Source organism: Haliaeetus albicilla, chromosome 2 (assembly GCF_947461875.1).
Source record: "Haliaeetus albicilla chromosome 2, bHalAlb1.1, whole genome shotgun sequence".
NCBI lineage: Eukaryota > Metazoa > Chordata > Aves > Accipitriformes > Accipitridae > Haliaeetus > Haliaeetus albicilla.
The window spans coordinates 24,200,526-24,223,800 of NC_091484.1; the positions used below are offsets into that span (position 1 = coordinate 24,200,526).

The 23,275-nt window shown below is 38.0% G+C and overlaps 1 protein-coding gene across 5 annotated transcripts in view; it reads left to right on the forward strand.

The window, feature by feature from the left end:
• Positions 1-23,275, forward strand: part of MYRIP (myosin VIIA and Rab interacting protein) — a 243,297-nt gene that overhangs the window by 69,065 nt on the left and 150,957 nt on the right. The window lies entirely within an intron of this gene.

Consider the following 23,275-nt stretch of genomic DNA (forward strand, 5'->3'; position numbering starts at 1 on the left):
AAGAGAGAAGGAAAAGAGAGAGAGAGAATGAGAGAAAAAAGGAAAGAGAGAAGAGAAGGGTTTCACCAGTCCTGGGTCCAGCGTTGGTCCAGCCAGCGTAGAGATCCAGTTCCGGAGGGCGCGCACTGAGGATTCGTTCTCTCCTCTTTTATAGTGTGTTAGTTGATGATCTCAACATGCGCAGTTCCCACACCTGGGGTTCACTGGAATCGGTAGCTTTGGGGGGGGGGGTGTTCATTGTGGAGTTGCTTCTCTTTTTCTGCTGGTATGACCACTTAAGATAGAAGCACAGTCCCAACTTCCATGGGGCCTTCTTCCTCCAGGAAGGCATAAATTGTGTTCCTTCTCCTGGTCACTCAAGATAAGGAATTGGGGCCTTGGAGAAGTGCGTTCCCACCCTCCGTGGGGCCCTCTCCTCTGTCCACATTGTCCTGTTCACAAAACTCCAGCATTTTTACAGAGGCCGTTTTGTCCACCAAAGCTCTTTTAGCGGATGTTTGAGACATTTGAATTTGTCAGACCGTCACAGGAGCACAGAGCATCTTCGCATGCCATAAGCAGAAGCTCTTGGCCAGTCATCTCAGCGTTTTCTCCTTCTTCTTGCCTGCCCCAGAATCTGCTTGGCCTTGGGGGGTTGGGGGAGTCAGGAGCAGCTCTGCCCAGCTGCTCTGCACCTGCTTCCTTGCCTTCTCTGCCTGGGACCAGTTTGGAGAGTTTTCATCTATCTCTATGGTAATTGCTCTTCCTTTTCTTATGAGTATTCCTTATGAGTACTTGAAGGAAAGAATGGAGTTCAACTTTGGCTTGAAGGTTGAGCTACAGCCTGCACTTGTATGCCTAGCACTGAGAAAGCAAGGCATAAACAGTAGTTGAGGATGTATCATAGTCTAATAACAAACAATTATATACTAGACTCCCCATATTGAGCAAGTTTTTAAAGCCAACAGAATGTGCTTTATTTAATAACAGGTATGAATATTGTATGGGATAGTAGGCAGTTTCAAACAGTCCTTTCTGGACAGATTGGAGTGTGACACGGCTTTATGAATCAGAAAATCAAAAATTAGAGTATATTAAAAAAAATCATGATTAAACGTTAATTTCAAAACTTTGCTCTTTTGGCTGTTGCTCCCTAAGTGGCAAAGGTTTATGGTGGTTAACTGTAGTAGAGAGAGGCAATGGGATAACTAATGTGCAACATTTTCTGTGATTAAAGATTCTAATTCTATTCTCTCAGGTAAATATTTCAGATGTGTGTTTTTCATGGTTTTTTTGATTACCCAAGAGAATGGAATGGTAGTTAAGCAATATTAAAAAATGCATATTATGTACCTAATAGGCCGGCACTGTTGAATATACATAACTACATTTCCATAGCTTTTTTTCCCTGAGTTCAGGATGTTAATAACTTCTGAATAATAGAGTATTTTGGATATTTTCTGTTGAAGGAAGCAAAAGATCTGTTAATGGCAAATGGAGAAATCAAACTACAGTCCTGCAAGAGTCTTTGGCTTTCTTTTTTTACAACTGAATTTTTTCTTGTATTATCTAGGATGTGTACATTACCTTGTCTCTGTTTTCTCCTTTCCAGGGCTATCAGCCCTGTTGGTAGATATTCCAGGAATATTCAAAGGGAGATCTCCCAAGCTGAGCAGATGCTACATTAATTTAGGAAAAGAATTTAAGATTAATCACACACAAAAATTTGGACCTAGTCATATGGAAAAGACTGTATGACATCACTTATGTATCTTCTTTGATGCTTACATTGACTGTATGCAAGTGTTATATCCTCCAAGCCAGCTCTCTTTCCACAGTTATTAAATGAATGGCAACATAGAGCTAAGTTTTCATTGCAGACTATGTTGTCTAAACACAACAAAAAAACTGAGGTCTAATAATCTAAACTATATGAGAACGTATTTTTGAACATAATGGAAACTCCCATTCCTGCCCCCCCGAAGTAAAACTTTTAAAACATGCAACATCCCAAATTCAAATTATCATGTCTGCCTTCTTAAGATAACATTTGCATGAAGTTCAACACGCTTCCAGAAATATTAAAGTAGACTAATAACAGTGGTAATGTTTCATAATTTGTGGAGTGTAAGGGTACTGAGTGAGTATCTAGTGTAGTAATGAGTATGCTAATTCCATGATCTTTTTTCTGCTACATTGGTTAGCAAAGGTAAGCAGGTTAATATTGCATGCTGAAAAGTTCAATTATTCATGATGCAAGGGATGGAAGATTTCCATGAAAAATCAAAGCTGCTTGATATGTAGGTGCCAGTGAATGGTATTCCATGTTGAACTGTTGAGCATTCCTCCCAGTTTATGTGCATGTACATAATGTGCTCACAAGGATGAAAACCCTGAAGTGTTCATTGATAAAGCAAAACACAGCAACAGTGCTTTATTATGATTGCACAAAGCTCTACTCCTAAGCAAGTCAAAGTAGAATCAGCCTTTCTATATTAATAGAATGTGGTGGAGCAAAAAACATATAAACTACCACTAAACACGACAAATTAAAATGTTACTGTCTTTACTATTTATGTATTAGGGAATTTTGCCACCCAGCTTTTGATGCAGAATACTTTAATTAGTTTTTTTATTTTATGATTGATTCCATCAGTGTATATGTTTGCCTTTAATGTCATTTTAGGTTCTGTCTTGCCTCTGATGTAGTTTTTAATCTCAGTGAGATGTGGCTGAGTGGGATGCCTTACTCAGGAAAGAGATAGTCTGTGTCACTGTAGCCTTGGAGAACCTGAGCAACCCTTAATGTTTGTTCCCTTAATGGCCAAGGTGAGGTAGGAAAGTGCTCCTGTCCCCATTTGATAGATGGAGACTAAGGTTAAGAAAGGTGACGTGGTTGAAGCCCAAATGTATTCAGGAAGGACTTTCTGAAGATGACTGGGTGACCTCTTCAACCCTGAAAAAATATACAACTGTTGCACAAGAGAGGGTCTCTTGTGCACAGCTGGAAGGAACAGGCATCAGAAAAGCTAGCCTAGACACCCTGTGGGAGCAGGGCTAAATATCCTTCACCGAGGCATCTCAGGCTTGACACTGTTGTAGGTATCGCCTTGAATGCTGCCCCAGTGGGGACCTTTTTCTAATTCTTGTCCATTCTGCATCTCTAAACTGATTGCTGTCCTACTTGATACTGGAGAAAAATGTATGCCATCATAAAAGGTGATTAAATGCACTTCCACCTCCCTAAGCAGCATTCTAGTATATGAATTTAAGGGGATTGTCAGGAAAGCCTTACGTTTTGTTATCAAGTCAGATAAATTTCCACACTTCTATGTCTTCATAAATGTAGCTTAAGATATTTTTTGGACTCACTGTTTGATTATGTAAACAGAATCATTTTAATGGTCCTTCAAATAAGTAACAGCTACGGGTTTATTTCTATAAGAGATTTGTGTTCCTTGCCCAGATGTTGTTGATTCTTTACTAATTTGCATGGAAGTGACAAGCTCTGTTTGTGTTTGTCAGCCCCAAATAGCCAGAGAACCAGGGTTGGAGCATATTTTTATTAAAAGAGGATACCTTTAATAAAAGTATATTTTTTCAGAAAAAAATGATGCTTGTGTATGCTTTTGAGAGACTTAATAAAGAACACTGTAAAACTGTGTCTGGGAGATGATTAATGCAAGCCCTAAGGCTTATTTCAATATGTTAAAAGTAAAACATAGCATTTCTTGAAAATGCATTATTCTGTCATGGTGGTGGTGAGGAGGCTATCAACAAACTGGTTGTTGGTAATAAAATGAGACTCCCATTTTTTGTTGAAGGAATTTGAAATGAAAGAAGTTTGAAGCTCACCAGAAGTGCTTTATGTAATCAAATTTGAAAGATCCTGTTTATTAGCATATGACAACAACATCCATGTATTCAGAGTTAATGGAGCTGTATGTTTTTCTCATAATGGCCATGACCAGATTCCTCACATTAAGTGTTGTGAGGTCATTCAGCAAATGACTGCAACTTAAGAATTGTAAAAGCAATGTGTTATTTCAAAAGTAATTTTGTATACTGGAATATCTGGATATTATGAGTAATATGTGCACTTGTGAGTGATTTGCTATAGCTTACACTGTTTTGAAGATGATGAAAAATGTCTGCACGCTCATCAAATGAGGGCATGCTAGTTTGGTGGGTTTTGGTCAGTTTGGGTGTTTTTTTTCCTGACACTCTTACTGTGATTATTTAATATATACTGTATTTTCAGTGGTGGTGTGGAGCCAAGACATATATATCCCTGAGCTGGGATATGAAAAATAATATAGAGTTGTTCTAAAGCAAAAAAATCCCAACAAAAATCCCTACAATAAGTTCCAATCTCTGCTATTATTTAAGCAATAATATCTTACCTTTTTTCTAAGACATGGTATTTATTCTGCTGTATTAAAATCAATTTTCCTTTTGTTGGGGGGTGATGTGCGTAGAAATCTATGCAGTGGAAAAAAATGCAGTTAATTATAATTACTGTTCTGTGTGTCTCTGTTGGCAGAACAGTTAGCATCCACAGGGTATCACATGTCCTCTACATACAAAGTAGAACTATATGTATTGTGTAGTCCTACTCACTCTCGCTGTGAAACAGGTGACTGGTGACTGGAGCTTGTGGTTTTTATCTCACTTTTGTTCACTGGCATACAATATCAAAAGATGCACTTGATGTAGCTGGCCTGAAATGCTGAACATCATGAACCACGCAATTCTGAAGTAAAATATAAATTTGAGTATTTTTGTAACTTGCATTGAGGTTTTTATCACTTTAGGTTTCTGGTAAGATTTGTTTTTCCCCCAAGCTTTTCTCTGTGTTCAGGACAGCTAGGATTTTGTACCATGCCAATGTATGCTACAGATACACTTTGTTTCTTTCATCACTTTTGGATGAAAGCAGAAAAAGAGTATCTTGAAATCAGCCAGATTATTTTCCAGAATAAAATTTAAGTGAATCTGTGGCTTTCTAGTATATCCCTTTCCTGTTTTTCACTTCAAAAAGGTATAAATTTCATATAGGCACTTGTTTCTGGAAGCTGTAATAGAAGTAAACTCACCTGTATTGTAAAACTAGAAAATTGAATGTTGGCAAAACCCACTAGCTGTCCTACCCTGTCCTATATATATATATATACACACACACACACATGCACACATAGATGAAATACTGAGTTTCCCTTGACTCAGAAGTGAGGATGAATGAAGTGGGAAAAATAATAATTTCTCTGTAATCTTTCAACACTCTTGGTTTACTTTGTAACTAGAACTCAATGAAATATTTGAAGTGGGTTCCAGCCGGTTTGGATCAGAATGAAAATGCGTGCAGAATTTCTGTAAATTTAAGCTACCACGTCTAATTCCTGTTCTTAATTAGTCCTTTCAGGTTCTGTAACTCCCCAGGCAAATCTTAGTTTATCCTGCTGAGTATTTGTAAAATTAATTAGGCCTTTATGGTTTGACCCTCTTTGTGGAAATTCAGTTAACTGAAGCTGTCACGAGTAATTATAGATGTAGATACGTAAGAAGCGAAGGAAAAGCATTTCATCTTTGCCACTTTATTGTTGGATGTTTTACCTCTATCAAAAGCAAAAAATACTTGTTTTTGATTTATGTTGTGTAGCTTGCTGTATGATAAAAATTCATGCAGCATTAAGACTATTAAAGCAAGTTTTATTCAAGCTCTGGAGACAAGAGAATATGGGGAAGCATGAATTTCAAAGAATCAAAGACAGGCTTTCTTCATCCACCCAAACGTTAAAGCCTAACTCCATGTTGGTGAGATACAAGAAATCCTGCCAAAGTTGTGCTCTTTGTTGTGATGTCAGACCAGGATGAAAATAAGAACCCTTCTTGGGAAATTTCGGTGGAAAGTAAATAAGAGTAACCTGAACTTAGTCAGCTAGCTGAGGAAATGTCTTCTAAAATAAAGTGTAAATGGATTGCAATTTCCTATTGTAGATCTCCTCTATTTCTGATGCTATGCCATTCTGTATTTTAATTATTTTTAACAAGAATTTTCAATTAATTTTTTGTCAGAACTGTGCAAGTGGAAAGATGTCACTTCAGTCTGTACACATCCTACCTCATTGCAAGGCTCTTTATTTTTGCATTAAATTACAATTTGTGGGGTACTTTAATTGTGCTACTTCTTTCAGAATTGCCTATGTTCTAAACACCTTAGGTGCAAATTATGCCTTTGTTTATTCATTTACTCATAAATCCCTGGTCAGAACAGAGCAAAAGATCCCTCCCCTAAAGATATTTTGAGATGTTGGATGAATGTAGTAGCATAATGTGGATGCATCTTCATTGCTGGTTTTAATTAGTTAAGATACTACAACAGTCTTTCCTGAAAAATCTGAACAGTTTGAATGAGTAGGAGCTCAAGGCTTTAGAGATCTCTTGAGCTATTATTTGTGACTATTTAAGATTGAAGGTAGCTGTGAGGACTCCATCACTGTAAGATAGATACTACGTCACTGACTTAAATTGTAGTATTTCAGTGTTATCTATTTTCATCTGGCATTCATTTCTGCAGCAGATTTTAATGTCTTATGGCTGGTCTTACCCATTTTGTTAACCCTAAACCGCTTTCTATTTAGAGGAAAGCTTTTGCATGTACCTTCTTTTTTAAGTAGAGCATTCTGTGACCTCTTCTCTTACACGTCTGTGTCTTGTGGTTTCAACCTGGATGAAATTGCTTCAGAATAATCCTATTTGTGTGATCTACTCAGGGAATGTTTCCATTCTGTGCTCAGAAGATGATCAAATGAGTGAGTCATTAAGGTGCACAGTGTAAAATGGAAAGCAATATCCTTAGAGTACACAGAAACAGGACAAAGGCTAATTTCATGGTTGGTGTAGTAGAATAGGAGAAGTAATGAAGTCTAGTTATAGAAAGATATGTTGGATTTCAAAATAGTTTATGTAGTTCTCCATTTTGTAAAGTGTATGATGTTAATTTTTAGTAGACCATCTCATGTCTGTGCCTGTCTTCCTTTGTAAAGATTAGCCTTGTTGTTAAGCTGGTGAATGTATGTATAATGTATGCTTGAGTCAAAGAGGTTAAACTGTCCTAATTCCAACCTCATTAAAATGTTTATCATGTACTACTAGCCTTTGAATGGACAGTGAGTAGACAAACAATTGTGCATTTCCTTTTCCATTGTGGACTTCAAGTGAGGTGGGGGAGAAAGAGAGGGTGGCATGTGATAAGGTTTTTGTGTTACAGACCTGATTCTAACACTTACAGAAGGCAGGTAGTTCACCAGTCAAACTTAATTCACTGTATCTCATAAGATGTATCATACAAGCTGCTACTTCACAAAGTTTCTTAAATATAAAGCTTGTTTTGGCTGACAGTAAGGTGTGAAAGGCAGTTGCCTGAACTCCTCAGAAAAGAATCAATGATCCCTAACTGTCACATGAAAAGAAGGAAGGTCACAGTGTATTGAATTAGAAAACATGGGCATGTATGGTCTTCCCATGTCCTCTTATGTTCTTCCTGTTTGAACATTTCTGATGTACTGTGAAAGATGTGGGAGCTGCCCTTCAGTAGGTGTAGAGCTCCTATAGCTGTTAGCCTGAATGCTTATTGAACAGCAGCTCTGTAACACAGAGAAACTTCACTTAGGTGAAATAAATATACTATGCACCAAAGAATGAGTCTGAAATACTTTGTAGATATTATACTTCAAAGGTCTTGCAGGCTAGCGCATTCAGGCTGACATGTACTGTATAGGCTGAATAAGTAAAAAGATTCTTGGAATAAGAGAGGGGCTAAATGGCTGGTGATAGGATATGAATTAATGGGTTTAAACTGAAGCAAGGGTACACATTGGGAACCACCCTTAAACACTGAGAATAGTGAGACCTTGCAGTGCTTTCCCACAAAGACTGCAGGATCTCCCATTTCTAAAAGTGTTTAAGAATAAGGAAATATTCACTAGGAGCTATATAGATGAAAGTGACTCTGCCTTGCAGGGAGGTATGAACTAAATGATCTCATGTAGATCCTTCCCTGCCCAATTTACCATAACTCTTCATGTGTAACCTGGGATGACTGGCCACCTGACATACACATCCTCAAAAAGTAGAAATTTCTCTGTCCCAGTGTGTCATGTGAAGCACCAAGACAGACATTTCAGCTGCCTTGATCTTTGCTTCTGTTGCTGAAAGCACTTTTTAGTCACCTGTTCTTTAGTAGGACAAAAGACAGGAGGTAGGACACTGAAGATGTGTTTTGAGTAAAATCAGTATTTTAATTAAAAAAAAAAAAAAAAGAAAAATACAGGTGAATACAAAGTGCCCAGATACTGTATGGCCATATTACTTGGGGAAAAAACAGTACCAAATTTTGACTGTAACTATATACTTTTTATAATTAATATCCTTTTATCTGTTAGCCACAAAAGCTTAGAGTTTAGTTCAATGAAATACAAAGATCTATGAACACTTAAGGAAACATTTAATTTACTCTGCTTTGTTTCATGATATCTTTTTATTCTTAATGCATTTGCAGCACCTAAGGTTGCAAGTAATTGCAGCTAAGGCTTCAGGTAGTAAAATGTCTTGATATTGAAAATTAGCCAGATGATGGTTTAAGGTGTCCAGTACCAAACAAATTGCAATGTTTTCTCATCTAACCACTGTGAGAAACAAAACCATGCCCTGACCTTTTCTTTAACCTGTGAAGTACAACCGGTATTTCACTATATTCTGAAACACACTGATAAGATGTAAATCATGGTTGTGTCATGATATGTTATGACTTCATAATATCAGTGATCGTTAGGTATGGAGACTGTTAGTAATCTGTGGACTGGCCTTTCCTGGACAAGTTAGTCCATCTAGTACAGGCCAAGAACTAATGATGGTTGTTGTCAACTGGTTATTTATATGAACTTTCTGCAGTGCATGCCCGCTGAGTATCTCCACTGTATCACAATAGAGTTTTCTGAAAGTTCAGAATTGTTCTGGTATTTAAAATATCTGCTATTTTATATTAAAAAAAGAAAAATGCTCCCTAATGGCCCAAATCCTCATCATGCCTGAGTATTGGTCTAAGTGAATTTAATTTCTTTAAATTGTTCTAAAGTACCCCCATTGCATATGTAAGGAATTGGAGGAGAGACGAGTTGTGCTTTTTCTGGATCAGGAGTGATTCTTGCCTTGAGGAAACCTAGAAAAATGGACCTAATCTGGACATTTGGTTAGCCTGTACTCTGACCCTTCTTAGGATGCATGTCTAGCTGCAGCCAGAGTGGTCTTCCCATGTGCAGGTGGTTTTGTTCTTGTGTTTTTTATTTTGGTTTTGTTTTGGTTTTTTGTTTGTTTTGTTTTAAAGAAGACAAAGGCATGACTTTGATTTCTGCTATGAACTTTTTCCCCCCCTCTGGAATTTAATAAACTCGGGATTTTTAGGTGATAAGACATATGGAGCCCTTAAGGCTTGGCATCTGAACAGCTACTGCTATTTTTTTCAGTACAACAGAGCTTTCATTGTTTCTTTTCATAATAAAGATGCCAATAACAAATGAAGTTATTTTATGCACATTGTTCTTGGTGCTGTGTATGTATTCTTTCTTCCCCCACATTTTTTTGTCTTATGATGTATTTTTACATTTTTTGAGAATGTTAGAATTATGCAGTTAATCATGTTACAATATATGAGAATAAAAGTCTATAATAGATGTAAATACATCTGTTTCAGAATATGATATCTTGTTCTTTCTGATAAAATTATATTAAAATCTCTCATAGAACATCAACCTGAATTTGGTGTTAAGGCACCTTTACCGAGTTGCTTTATTGTACTGAGCAAAAGAAGACATTACAGAAAATAGAGGAAACAATACATTAATTTTTTTTTATGTTGTGTGAGGCTGTATATTTCACTGACTTTTAGACACAGTGTTTGCCAGGATTTTACAGTATTTCACATTTTATGCAGCTGAAGAAATACAGGGTTTACATAGTTTATCTGTAAGAAAGAACAAAAGGATTGACCCAGAGTGTTCAAACTGAGAGACGTGCAAAGCATAAGATTACTAACACTAGTTTTAATTGCAATGGATACTTTTATTATAGTGATGCTAAAGCTTTGCCTGGGATTGCATTTATCACAGAGTTCAAAGGGCTATAAGAGACAGGCTGTGTGAACTTTCTTGCTGGACGCTGATACAGCATGCTCATGGGTCTTGACTGTTTTCTGACTCTACTTTTCTAAAGGAGGACAGTCCATTTGTTTACTCTGCTGCAGCAGAGGCGATAGTTTATACGTTCATGGCACACATTAAGGAAACTTGATCACACATGTAGTGATGTAAAAGTCTCTGTAGAAGTCTCAGTCCAAACAGCAAATGTCCAAATCCTGTTCTGCTTCCTTAGAGCTGAGTTGTTAAATTGATTGGGTTTTGCTGCTGAATTTGCTGAGCTTTTAGCCTGCAGTGGTCAGTGATGCATATATTAAGTGGTATATGTGAATGTATAGCCATAGCTTTTCTGTCTCATTGGACATGAAATCAAAACAAGGTGGAGCAGGAAAATTGCATCTTCACTGCGATCACATCAGCTCAGGTAGTGCCCGATGTTAGAGCTAATTCAGGTATCCCTTTTTGCAGAGTGGCAGAAACTGCATGGAATTTAGTGTTAGTGCACCAAAGTGTTTATTTGCATTGCTTTATGGGGAGGTCTGTGCTGCCCTGCATGCATGGATGGTACTGTCTACCCTGTTAAAGTCAGCTTGAACTCCTCTCCATGTAGTTTTGTTGAATGCGAAGCAAGGTGTGCAGCCTCCGCCTGTCAATATGCTCAGTTCTTGTGTGCTCCAGTGTGCATGAGAGAGGCCAGATAATAGTAGGCAAGGGGAGTGCTGTCATGGCAAGGCATAACTTAAGGTAGGGCAGTCCTTGTGGACACCTGAGGTGAAGCCAGGCTTCAGCCAGCAATGTTTTCACTGCTGGGAAAGGGGGAAAGTCGTAACTTCCTTGGAATGGACACATTCCCACATGCTGTCCTATCAATTAAGGACAAAGATGTTGTTATACCAGGTATTTAATATACATTCGTCTTCATAGAAAAAGTTTTTATATTTATTGAATAGGTCTGTATTTATGAAAAACGACAGTCTTAAACGTGCAGCTTCTGTTTTTGAAAGTTTTGGCAGCAGTGTGCTGCTGCCGGTAACTGCACTTGCCCATCCGGCTAGCTTCCCTTGCAAAGGGTAAGAAGGTGTCACTGCTTTTTCCTGAGTTAGGTTGTGTTGTTTTAGTTTTATGCATCCTCCTGAGCTGTGCTGCTATTAGACTACGCTCTTACTGAGTGTGCGCCCCACTGTTACTCAGCCAAAGCTGGTAGTGCCATCTACTTGATACAGTGACAGATCCTAAATTTAGGAGCTAAAGCAGACTCTAGTAAGAGTGACAGAGAAAGATTGCTAGGATAGGGATCGTGGCATATTCATTGCAGGTTTGTGTTCTGGGCTGTAAGCCTTTCGTTTGATGGCTTCAAATTTGGCAGATGACATTTATAGAAGCAGTGAACATCAGGTTGAACTACATTGACTCATGATCCAACTTGAGGCTTTGGGGGAAGATGGCCGGACTGTTTAACAGAGAAGCCCTATGCAGCTACTGTGACTTCTGCTCTGCACGACTCTCTCCTGTAACGTCATTGTTTCAGTGTCACCTGGTGAAAGCAAATTAAGATGGTTTATTCTCAAATTCCCAGCACAACTCTTCCCTTTAGTAGGTGCATTATGATCAGTTGATGTGACTCTTCATGCCCATTGGCTTTCATGGGAGCAGAAGTTACTCTCAGCAAAGTTAATTTCAGTGTAATTTATTTGAATCATCCTAGTCTTATGTTATTTTTTTAAAAAAAACCCTCAAGAACCAAACAAAAAAACCCACAAAACCTTGCCAAATATTTTTCTTTTCTGCATGAAGGGTATTTTCTTTCCATTTTAAGTTACAATAATTTTGAACAGCTGGTAGTAGTTACAAATCTAGTGGTATCATCCCACCCTTGGGTGATAGCTGATGATGAATGCTGCTGGGACACTGCAACGGAGCAGTCTCATGATGTTTCCCAAATGGCTGGCCAGACAAGTTGTGCTCTGCTTTTTTCACAAGCGGGTGAGTAGCTCTGTTTTTTCAAAGGTGCTTAAAGCCAGCTGATGAGAGTAGAAGTTACAGGTGGTCTATACTTGTTTAATTTGGACCATAGGAAATCTGACTGTCCTATAGAGCATATAAGTAGTATGTGGGCTGATTTTCTATATGTTAAGTTACTGGTTATTTAAAATAGGAAACTTTGTTTTTAAAACATTAAATAAATGCATTTTTCCCTACTTAGAGATCCCTTGAAGAGTCTTGTGAGTTACAAACCATAGTTTGCGGCACAGTCTCAAAGACTGCAAGTTCTGTTTTTCTGACTACCACATTACTGTAGTATTTGAGTATTTTTCTGATACTTGAAGGGTAGTACAGTCTTACCTTCTCCATTTATAATTGATTCGTTTATACGGAGAGTTTCACACAGAAAAGCTGAGTAAAAGTCTAACCTATGCATCAAAACAGCTAAGCTACTGTGAGACTGTAGGAACTGATCAAGTTTTGCCCCTTGATTTGGTAGGGGTTGGCACAGCATTGCTCCTCATGTCATGCAGAAGATCTGAGCTCAAGCTGGCTGTCTTCTCCTGTTTCTAGGTACACTCCTTCTTATATTCAAGAAGCTTGCATGTTCAAAATTCAGAAAAAATCCATAACAGATTGTGTCAAGCTTTGATTTGGCCTATGTTAGTGCTTTAGTGTTTTTCAGTCAGATGTGGTTTTCTCACTGGGAGACAGACGCTGGCAGTGAGAGGCAGCTATTCTTGCAAGACATCATGAAACCAAGACCTGCTGGGGACCGTCTTTCCCTTCTCTTCTAGGGCTTTGTGTCAGGAGCTGAGCGGGAGGGTCTGCATCTCAGTGGGTTTCTTATGCTTTTTCTGGATGAGACGGGCACTTTCAGCTGCCTAAAGGATATTTCATGACTGGTTCTTTTCTTCTTTTTGCTTTGATAGTAAGGTTTTTCTGACTTAGCCCTTCATTACAAAGAGGGAGAATGGAAGGGAGTTAGTTGTAAGAGATCTGTTGTACTTGTTGCAGCCTGGAAATGAAGATTTGGGAAATGCTTTCCTTGCTTCTGGGACAGTAGGTGGAGCTGTTTGTTACACACTTGAAACCTGCTCCTGTAAAAATGAAAAATGAAAAATGTGGTTGAGAAGCAGTTTTGATTTGCACTGATGGAGTGCCATGTCATAGCATCCCTAAGACGCTAATTCCTTAAAGATCTATCAGTTTAGAAAGAAGATGTGAGTAAACTGGTTTTGTAAAAATACTACAACTTCTTGGATGCTGCTTTATCTGTCCAGTGTTTATTGTGGCATTCGTATAATTTTCCATACCAATCAAATGGAGCAGCTCTGTCCTGTTGTGCTGTATGTGGCTCTTCTGGTTTTCTGCTGCCTTTTTGTAAGATTACACAGGCATTTGCAATTAAAACATCTCTATTTCTAATATGATTCATTTTATTATCATTGGAGAGTTTTATACTGCTTATGTCACAGTAGTAGGGTTGTGAATTTACCTTTTTTGTTTGCTTTACCATTATAAATGAATTTTAAACAGTCCTTTTGAGGAAGATACGGAAACCAACATTCTTCTCAGTACCTCCATTTTGCAAAAGTGAGGGAAGTTGATATTTCCTGCGCAGAACAAATAGAGATCCAAGTAACAACAAAACTACCTTTAGGCTGGCTTGCCAAGTGTTCCTTGGCATACAGGTGCTCAGTTTGATTGACATGAGATGGAGGAGCTTAGGCTCAGGAAGGATGGACCTGTTTTTTAACCTTGCTTTGCAGTTCTTTGTCTGAATGAAGATCAGGTAGATCCAAGGAGATGATCCTGGTACAGAGGGTGGTCTGAGAGTTTTCTCTGAGAACTTGCATCATTTGCAAAGGCCCCCAGCTGTTTCCCTGTTTGATGAGCTACTGTGTGCACTGCTGCCGTGTTGGAGTTTTTCTAGGAGAGCTTTCTCAATCCCTTCTGATGGTGAAATCTCCTATAGCATTACAGTAAATCTGTCCAAAATGTAACAGAGTGGCTTAATGGAAACTGATATTGTAACTGAATTTCCATTTGATACTTTGACAATTAAATTAAACATTATGTTGCCTGCTTGCAAGCTCAAAAAGCAGAGTAAACATTACTGAATTAAGTCATAGATTACTTAGTAGTAATATATATTTCTGCTGTTTTCTTTTGCTAATGAAAGCCAATAAAATAGTAATTGCAGTATCTTTTGCCAATCTGTGCTTAATGATAACCTTTGATATAAATCAACTTCTTTCATGTAACAGCCTTCTTTCCAGTGTTGGCAGGTGAGAAAATTCATAAAGTTAGCATATAATTTAATTTTCTGCGGCAGGTAATATAGCAGAACATTACAGTACACAATCAAGAACACAAGCAAGGGTATGCAATCAAGAGCACAAGCATTTTCGTGGTGTTGTACAGGACCTCAGTTAATAAGGTTTATTGGTGAAATAATCAGGTTTACAGGAGGAAATAACAAACAATAAACAGTAGTACATCATTTGCAGAACCCCTGGGCTATTGCTTAGTTAATTGTATACTCAGTAAAACTATTCTTGGAAACCAGAGGGATCTGCTTTTACAGTATTGCATAACTACAGGCTGAAGTCAGGAATCTGAAGCTCAAAAAAATATAGCAGCAGCAGCTCAGCATCTCATTTTAAACAATCTGAAATTGCCTAATGACTTTTAAAGTGAATTACTCAGTAATGAAAAAATAGCAGTGCATCGTTCATTATTGCTATTATTCATCTTATCAGCTCTGGAAGACTTCAGGATGTTCCATGAATACAGGGTCATATTTTGTTCCAGTCATTTGAAAGTTCCTGTGTAGGTGTTGTGCCCTTCTGTAAGTCAGTGATAGTGGATTACTTATTTCTGAAATACTTTTGGCATTTTATTGGAATGTGATTATTTTCGTATAAGAAGAATTTCCTGCAGGCATATCCCTTTTGATTTTGAAAATCTGAGCAAAACATTTGACCACAGCTTCAGTAGTTTATACTTTTGTAAGGAAAACAAATCGAGGTGCTTTATGGAGAAAGCTTTGGAAAATGTGGTTAGAACCAAGCCAATTTTGTCATGTTCGCTGAATTTGCAGAAGAGCTGAAATGATGCTTTGGAGGTGTAAACTATCCCATTTGTATCAATTCAGATGGCAATAAGGATGCTGTTGGCATGAACTGGTTTTTTGGTCATCGAAATGTGCAGGGAAGGAGAGGAAGTAGCCTATTACTAGGATTTGAAATGGAAGTGATGTTTCCTTGGGGAATGCCTAGCAGTTCAATTTTGATCACTCCTTTTGGTTTTCTGTAACATGGATGACTGAACTTGCCAGTGAATTAGGACAGCTAAAGCACTCCTTAAAGATGGGGGGAGTGTAATTAATAAAAACAGAATTTTGTGTAAAGATACCAGGAAGAGGAGGCTTTCTGGAGAGTCTTTGAGTGAGTGTGCTATCTAAAGAGGAGGATGGAAAAGGAGCATTCCAGGAAGTTAAAGTAAGTTAATAACTGCAAAACAATTTTTTTGCATTGGCTTTTGGGGGAAGAGGGAGGAGGGGGGTAAGGGTTTAGGGGAGTTTTCACATCAGTCTGTCGCTGTGTGAAGCCCTGCCGTAATTGCAGGTGTCAAGAGTAAGTTTTAGACTAAATCAGTAAAAAGAAGAGAAATTAGTCTCCAGGACCAGATGGCAATTGCTCACAGGTTCCACAGGAACTAAAAAATGAAATCGTTGAACTGTGATATGAAAACTGTCTCCTAAATTGTTCTTGGTACCAGGAAAATGGACGGATTTGATATGTGATGCTGGTTTCTAAAAGGGGATGCAGGAACGGGGAAACTGCACACCAGGAAGGCTGACTTCTATACTGAATTAATGACAAAGTTGATAAATAAAAGTCATACTCACACGAGGAATATTGGGGAAGAATCTATGTGATTTTGGAGAGCAAAGTCATTCCTTGCAACTTGAGCAGAGGGCCTTGAACTAGCCAAGAAACATGTGAATTAGGGTGCTATACAAATGTGAGATATTTGTTTTTCTTTAGCACACTAGTGAACTTTGCTTGTGCTTTTTTTCTTTTCTTTTTTTTTTTTTCAGTTGTAGTCCCAGTAGAGTACGCTGCAGCTGGATGGGCATGTCATGGTTTAACCCCAGCCACAACTAAACACCACACAGCTGCTCACTCACTCCCTCCCCCACCCCCCCAGTGGGATGGGGGAGAAAATTGGGAAAAGTAGCAAAACCCATGGGTTGAGATAAGAACGGTTTAATAGAACAGAAAAGAGGAAACTAATAAAATGACAACAGCAATAATGAAAGGATTGGAAGGTACAAATGATGCGCAGTTCAATTGATCACCACCCGCCGACCAACACCCAGCTAGTCCCTGAGCGGCGATCCTGCCACCCCCACTCCCCCCAGTTTATATACTAGATGTGACACCACATGCTATGGAATACCCCGTTGGCCAGTTTGGGTCAGGTGCCCTGGCTGTGTCCTGTGCCAACTTCTTGTGCCCCTCCAGCTTTCTTCCTCCAGCTTTCTTGCTGGCTGGGCATGAGAAGCTGAAAAGTCCTTGACTTTAGTCTAAACACTACTTAGCAACAACTGAAAACATCAGTGTTATCAGTATTCTTCTCATACTGAACTCAAAACATAGCACTGTACCAGCTACTAGGAAGACAGTTAACTCTATCCCAGCTGAAACCAGGACAGGCGTTTGGAAATGCCTTTTTTTTTTTTTGTCCCTTAATGTTGGGAAGTAACATTTCCAGCAAGGCTATTACTAATTTTTTTTCATCAAGGCTGAGCTTGAGATGGTTCAAATTTAGGTGCTGCCCAAAGTTAGAGACTTCCATTTTTTCAATGGTCTTTACTCCTAGTAGAAAAAGCTAAGTTGTGCTTGAACGATTTTGCTTCCAAAGCTGTGTGCCTCCTGTCTGTATTGCTGTAGTTTAAGAGATGATTGTTCTCTCTTTCTTCTCCTTAACATTTAGAGGGAGCTTGCTCCACTGAGTATTAAAATCACATTTTGATCCAATAATCTTGGATATCTTAATTTTAAGAAAAGCAACAAACATACCTATCAGCCTTAAGGCCCTTGTAAATGTTTTGGCAGGGAGAATGTAATCCATCATAGAAAATATGTTAATGAAAACGATATACTTTAAGCAGAGTTACATTTTAGTATGAGCCTTTGTGTCTCAGGCTCAGCCTCACCTGAAAGATTTTGGATCCAGCTGGAGCCTTTCGCTGACTCCAGCAAGGTTTTGCAGAGATGTAAGATTTTTCTTACTGTGCACCTACCTGAAAAATTGGGGGCCCAGTTTGTGATTCATTTGGGAAGGTAATTTCAGCCATTCCTCAAGACTATTAAAGCCTTTTTATCCTGCTTCTTTATTCAAATGTTGATAGCTGTTCTTGCTTATTAAAGGTTGATAGGGTTCATGACTGGATCACAACTGGGAGTTTATGTAAGTAGATAATTATTTAATTAGGGCTACACAGTTGCAAAATGAAGCTTCAGTAGTTTAAGTTTTAAAAATAGTTTTGATGGCAACATTTTCTCCTATAGAAGCTTAAATGTGCATGGGAAAAGTTTATCCTTAATTTTTGAGGGAGATAAAATTTTCTTAGGCATGTCTGAATAATTTGAACAAAAGAACATATGATGAGGTTGTTCATGGTTCAGAAGATAATCTCACCATCTTTTCCAGCAAAATATTTTGATGTGTTTTGGAATTCAATTGATTTTCTACAGGCGGCATTGTTTCATGTATATTTTTGTCGTTTTGAAGAGTATTTGAATGCTGCTGTTTTTTGAATGTAATAAAAAATATTTTTAGCTATTTGTTATGTTAGCCATTAATTAATGAAATGAGAAATTATAACAGATTTGGAATCACCTTACCTTACATTTAAATTGAAGTATGTGTTCAAATTTGTAATGCCATTATCTCTAGCGACAAAGAATAAATTAAAAGGCATCCATTATGTATATCTCATATAGCACTTTTCACTTGTAGGTGTGATGGTGTCCTACAAAGGAGTTGGGTAAATGTTGTCGTCTCCATTTAGCAAATGAAGAAAGAACAAAACCAGTGCTCTGGAGGATTGTATTATTAAGGAAATGCAGAATTGTGTTCTGATTTCAATTAATCCATTAGTGTTTGTTTAGAATATTTAAAAAACAGTAGGCATAACATTTATGGTTTATATCAAACTCCAGGTGCCAGAGTAAGTTTCTAGTCTTGACCCATTTTGTTATTTGCTCTGCCTAACTCCATGAGATTAATTTCTTTGATGTCCAAAAGCTTCTGAAAAAAAATCCCATAAAAAAAGATGAAGAAAAGGTCATGATGTTATCAGGAGGTTAGAAATAAAGAGTTGTGAAAGACTAGAAACTGCAGCTGAAATTAAGGAATAGGAACAAACGGTGAATTTTCAGCTTTGGCTAGAGGCATGTGGGACTTCATGTTAAAGGACTTCTTTAGCTTATTAAATGGTGATTTGGAAATGAATGGCAAGATGTTCAGAAGCAACAGAAGGATTTAGATTAGGTGAAGTCAAAGGTGTCTGCAAAGATGTAGGTAAAGGTTTTATTTCAAGCTCTGACTGGATTGGGATTTTTTTTTTTTTTTCCTTTTTTCTCATTTTTCTTCTTCTTGCCCCTTGACAAATGCTGGGCAATGCCACCTGGATAGAGGAACCTAGACAGGTGTGCTGTACCGAGTTTGAAAACTTGTGGGGAATAGTCAGGTAGGAAAATGCCTCAGCAAAAAATGTACCTATGCAAAGTAAGTACTGGAGCATACAAGAATTATGATGGAAGGTAACACTGATGGTCTCGTAATTCCATGTGCAAATTGAAGGTGTCTTCTTGCCTAAAATAGTCATTGCTTCTGATCAGGAAAGGAGCTAATAGATAATTTTGAGAGCTTTCATTAGCAGCTTTCTTGTTAAAATGAATGTGAAAGAGTTTGCGTTACAGACGAGACAAGAGAGGAAGGGCATAAAGAAAGTACAGAAGATATTATGCAGTATAGAATTAAGTGCTCTTGCAGTTCCTTTTGATAACAAATGTACCATCATCAAATTTACACTAAATAAATCCAATTATTTTTGCACAGCTAGGCTAGGGAATTCATTTTCCAAATAATACTGAGGTTCAGATTTAACATGATTTTCGAACAAACAGACAAGCAACAAAATTCCGCGTTAGAACTCCTCAATACAATAGGAACTTTCACTCTTTGAAGAATAAGACTGTTTCTACAGACAGGAGCAGGGAGGGAAGTTACAAATAAACCTACTGTGTTCTAGTAACTCCTGCCCATCTGGTCAGACATCTAACCCAATCGTTACATGGACCATAGTCCATTTTGGAATTTACTTTCCAAGGCTGAAGTCCATCACTTCACAACTGTTAGTCATTAAACTGAAATATGGAGGGAGGAAAAAAAAGAGAAAGGGGAAAAAAAAAAAAAGGAAGCAATACAAAGAATAGGCAGGGGAGGTACCCTGATCAGAGTGAGGGAGAATGAAGGGATGTGTAAGCTTCAAAGTCTGTTACAGACAGCCCAGCATGCAGCCTTGACAAACTATTGTAATGCTGATAGCAGGTTTTGATTCTGCGTGTTTCAAAAGAAAAAGATGGGTGAAATTTAGTTCTGAGATTGGGTTTTTAAGTGAAGGCTGAATGAAGAAGCTGTTGAGGTAAATTGCTAGCTGTTGTTTAAACAGTGCACTAAGTTAGAAGAATTCAGTTTTTAGAAGTTTAAAAGTCTCCCAAGCTCGATACATGTAAAAATCCTGATTCTGAGAGCTATTTAGACAACCAGAGGAAGAGATAAAATGATAACATTACTGAATAAAAGCAGCAAGAGCGCAATGTATGGTAAGTAGTCTATGCCATCACCTGCTTTAGATGAATGGATTTGGACTGCCATGGAAAAGGTACAGTTTATCACAGAAACATTTATTTATTTATTTATTTATTTTTATATATACAATAAATTGCTATGTTAGGGGATCTGACACTTTTGCAATATGGTAATGAATTCTTGGTCTCTGGCAGACCATTAATAATGCCGGGTGCTCTAGAGTCAATAAAAAGCAATGCACTCAATGCTCTAATACTCAGAAGACTGATGGAAAGCCTTAAGGGAGGCAGGTGATTTTTAATTAACTCAGGTTGAGATTTGGCTAGAAAATATGATTGGAAATCTAAAAAAAGATTAAATTAACAATTTTGGGGAATCCAAAAGTAATTTCTGTTCTAAAACAGCAAAAAAATGAAGCTAGAATTTTGCTGCTACTTAATGAAGTAAAATGGGGATAATTGTTAGAAATCAGGTTTAAAATTAATGTGGGTGAAAAATGTAACAGAGACGGTATGTGTTGAGCAGTATTTGAGTGAATAAGTGTTTTGCAATGGTGGAATTTATTTCCAGATGGCAATACTGTAATGATACCTTCACGGTTCCTTTTCTGTTAGCAACACCTGGAAATGTGAAATGAAATGGGAATTGTTGCTGCATAGTTTGGCCTAATGCAAGATGAGGTAAATGTTACTGGGCACACATCTCCAAAGTGATATTGATGCTCTCCGAAATGTATCAGTTGCCATGCTTCATTCAGCTGCTTCCCTGTTACATAGCATCATGTAAAATGGAGCTCCCTGCAGCCTCAGATTTTTTGTTCTCTCTGGCCTTCGGTGTGTGTAATTGTAGTAGAGATACCAGATTGTTTAGACTCAAGCTCACGTTTCGAGGGCAAGTTAGGCTCATTTCTCGTTTTCAGCAACTGTTATTGATTAGGGTCAGAATTTCTCGTGATTCTGGGTATGAACATTTCTGGAGAGATTATTTTACTGGCATGAGAGGAAGAAGAGCTCTGAATATGCCCATAGTTAACCCTTTTTTATTTCTTAATTCCTGTTGACTTCATACCTGTTACAAATCTAGCATTGGTCCCTTACACTGCTGAGCTTTTACTGGAGTTAAAGTAGCTCAGAGATAGCCATCCAAATGCTATAGCAGAACTAGTGAGATCAGGATTCACTGATGAAGGCTAGGCCTGTGAATTTCTATAAAGCCTTTCTAGCAGGTATCTGGCTTTCTTGGTCTCTCTCAGCAGATAAACAAGACTGAGGAACATGAATTGTGATCTGTGTTTATTTTTTGAAGGCTGTCTGTGGCCCTCATGGAGATTTTCAGCTGGCAGAAGATACCTTGTCCAACATCAATGAAATGGAAGACGAAAAGAAATTAGAAGAGCTCTGAAAAAAGTCTGCATAAGGGTGGGAGGTGGGAGAACAGAAAGCTTGGTAGAGTAACTTTTTTGTTGTGTAACATCTTCACATAAGTTTAGGTGCTGGAGTTGATGACATGATGAACATCATGTCTGGTCTTTGTAACTTCCCATGCCAGAACACAAACCTTGAGGTCTGAGCTGGTATTTATGCAAAGTTAGAGATAAATTCATCTTTTTAAGTGAGCTGGGAAGCTTAACCGTATGTGTAGCATGGTTTAAGTACTTATTGGACTCAGACTCTGTGGTGGCACTGTTCGGAAAATGAACTGAACTGCAATCAAGGGAATCTTTGTAACTTCAGTATTTCCTGCAAGGGGGAAATATTTCAGATGAAACAGCTTTCTCCATCATTGATTGTGTGTTTTACAGCTGGTGTAAGCTTTGCCCGTATAGCAGAAAGAGAAATGCTTTGCTTTAATTGCTTGCTGATTTCAAATAATGGTTTTTATAAATCAACAGCTCTTCTCAAGGCTGCCTCTTTTTTGAAGTAAAGCTTTGCTTTGATTTATAAACTATTGATTGTACTCTGAGCTTTTGTTTTCTCTGCTTTTGTAGATACATAGATAAAGCTTTTCATTTTTTTTCTCAAGGGGAGAGTCCTTGATTATAAGTATCGGTGCATTCTAGTTTGTGTTTTAGAGCTCTCAAAAATGTTATATATAATTAGCCTTTTGCTTTAGGCAAGAGTTTGTGCAATTGTTTTTCTCAGTGAAAATAATTGGCTGTCAATCAAGGTTTTTAGGGGATTTTTGTGTTTTGCTGTAAGTGCTAAGATACTTCCTTTTTTTATGACTGACTTGCATATACTGCTGTAGTAACTGAAATGTGCACCCTTGGCCTAGAAAGGTGGTTTGAAAGATGTCTAGGAGCATAGTACAGAATTGAGTAAAAAACCATATATATAGCGCCATATGTGAAGAAAACCATCATCTTGCTATCGCAGTGTTTGCCTGTATTCTTACTCGTCACTGAATGTAAGTGGCTGCTGATTTGCCAACAACTAACTCTTGATTGCATGCTTCTTTTGCCCCTGCTCGTGGGGATAATTACTTGACTTTTGGTTCTTGCGGTGTACCTTTGACCTTCTATGTCATATTTTGTGAATTGACTTTAACTTGCACCTTTTCCAGGATGTTTGTGCTATAGCCAGGAAACACATAAAAGTGTAAAAGCTGTAAAAAGTGTGGCATGCTACAGAAGTGGACAGACAAACAAAAAATGAATTTGGATTGCTTTGCTTTCTATGGAAAGGGAAGAAAATCTAAAGTGTTTATAGGGCTGGAGGGAAGAACACTTGCTCTGTTCTGATGCTGTAAGGGAGTATCAAGACAACATCCTTGTATGCATCCAACTTGGTACCAAAGTGCAAGTGCCTGTACTCCAACAATCCTCTTGTTTGTGGCCTTCACGTCATAGAATGAATCTGTATTGTGTCATTGGGTGTTGCACTACCTGCCATAACCATCACTTTTCAATAAGAGGCTTCCTTTCTCCCCCTTTATTTAACACAAGATTGTGCAGGAAAATATGCTTTGCTAAGCTTCGACCCTCCTGCACCCAAATCACACTGTTGAGACAGAGACACATTTCAAGCAGAAAGCGCCTCCACAGTTAGGGAATACTTATGGAACACATGGTTATGCCTTTTCCCTTTTCTAAGCAATAAAATTTTGGTTAAATATGCATTTTTAGGACTATTTTGAAGGAGATCTCCACTTGTATTTCTCTTACCCTCTAAGCATCAAGTTGGTCAGTCGTTAGTCTTTTCACATGCTTGCAACTAAATGTATAAAAC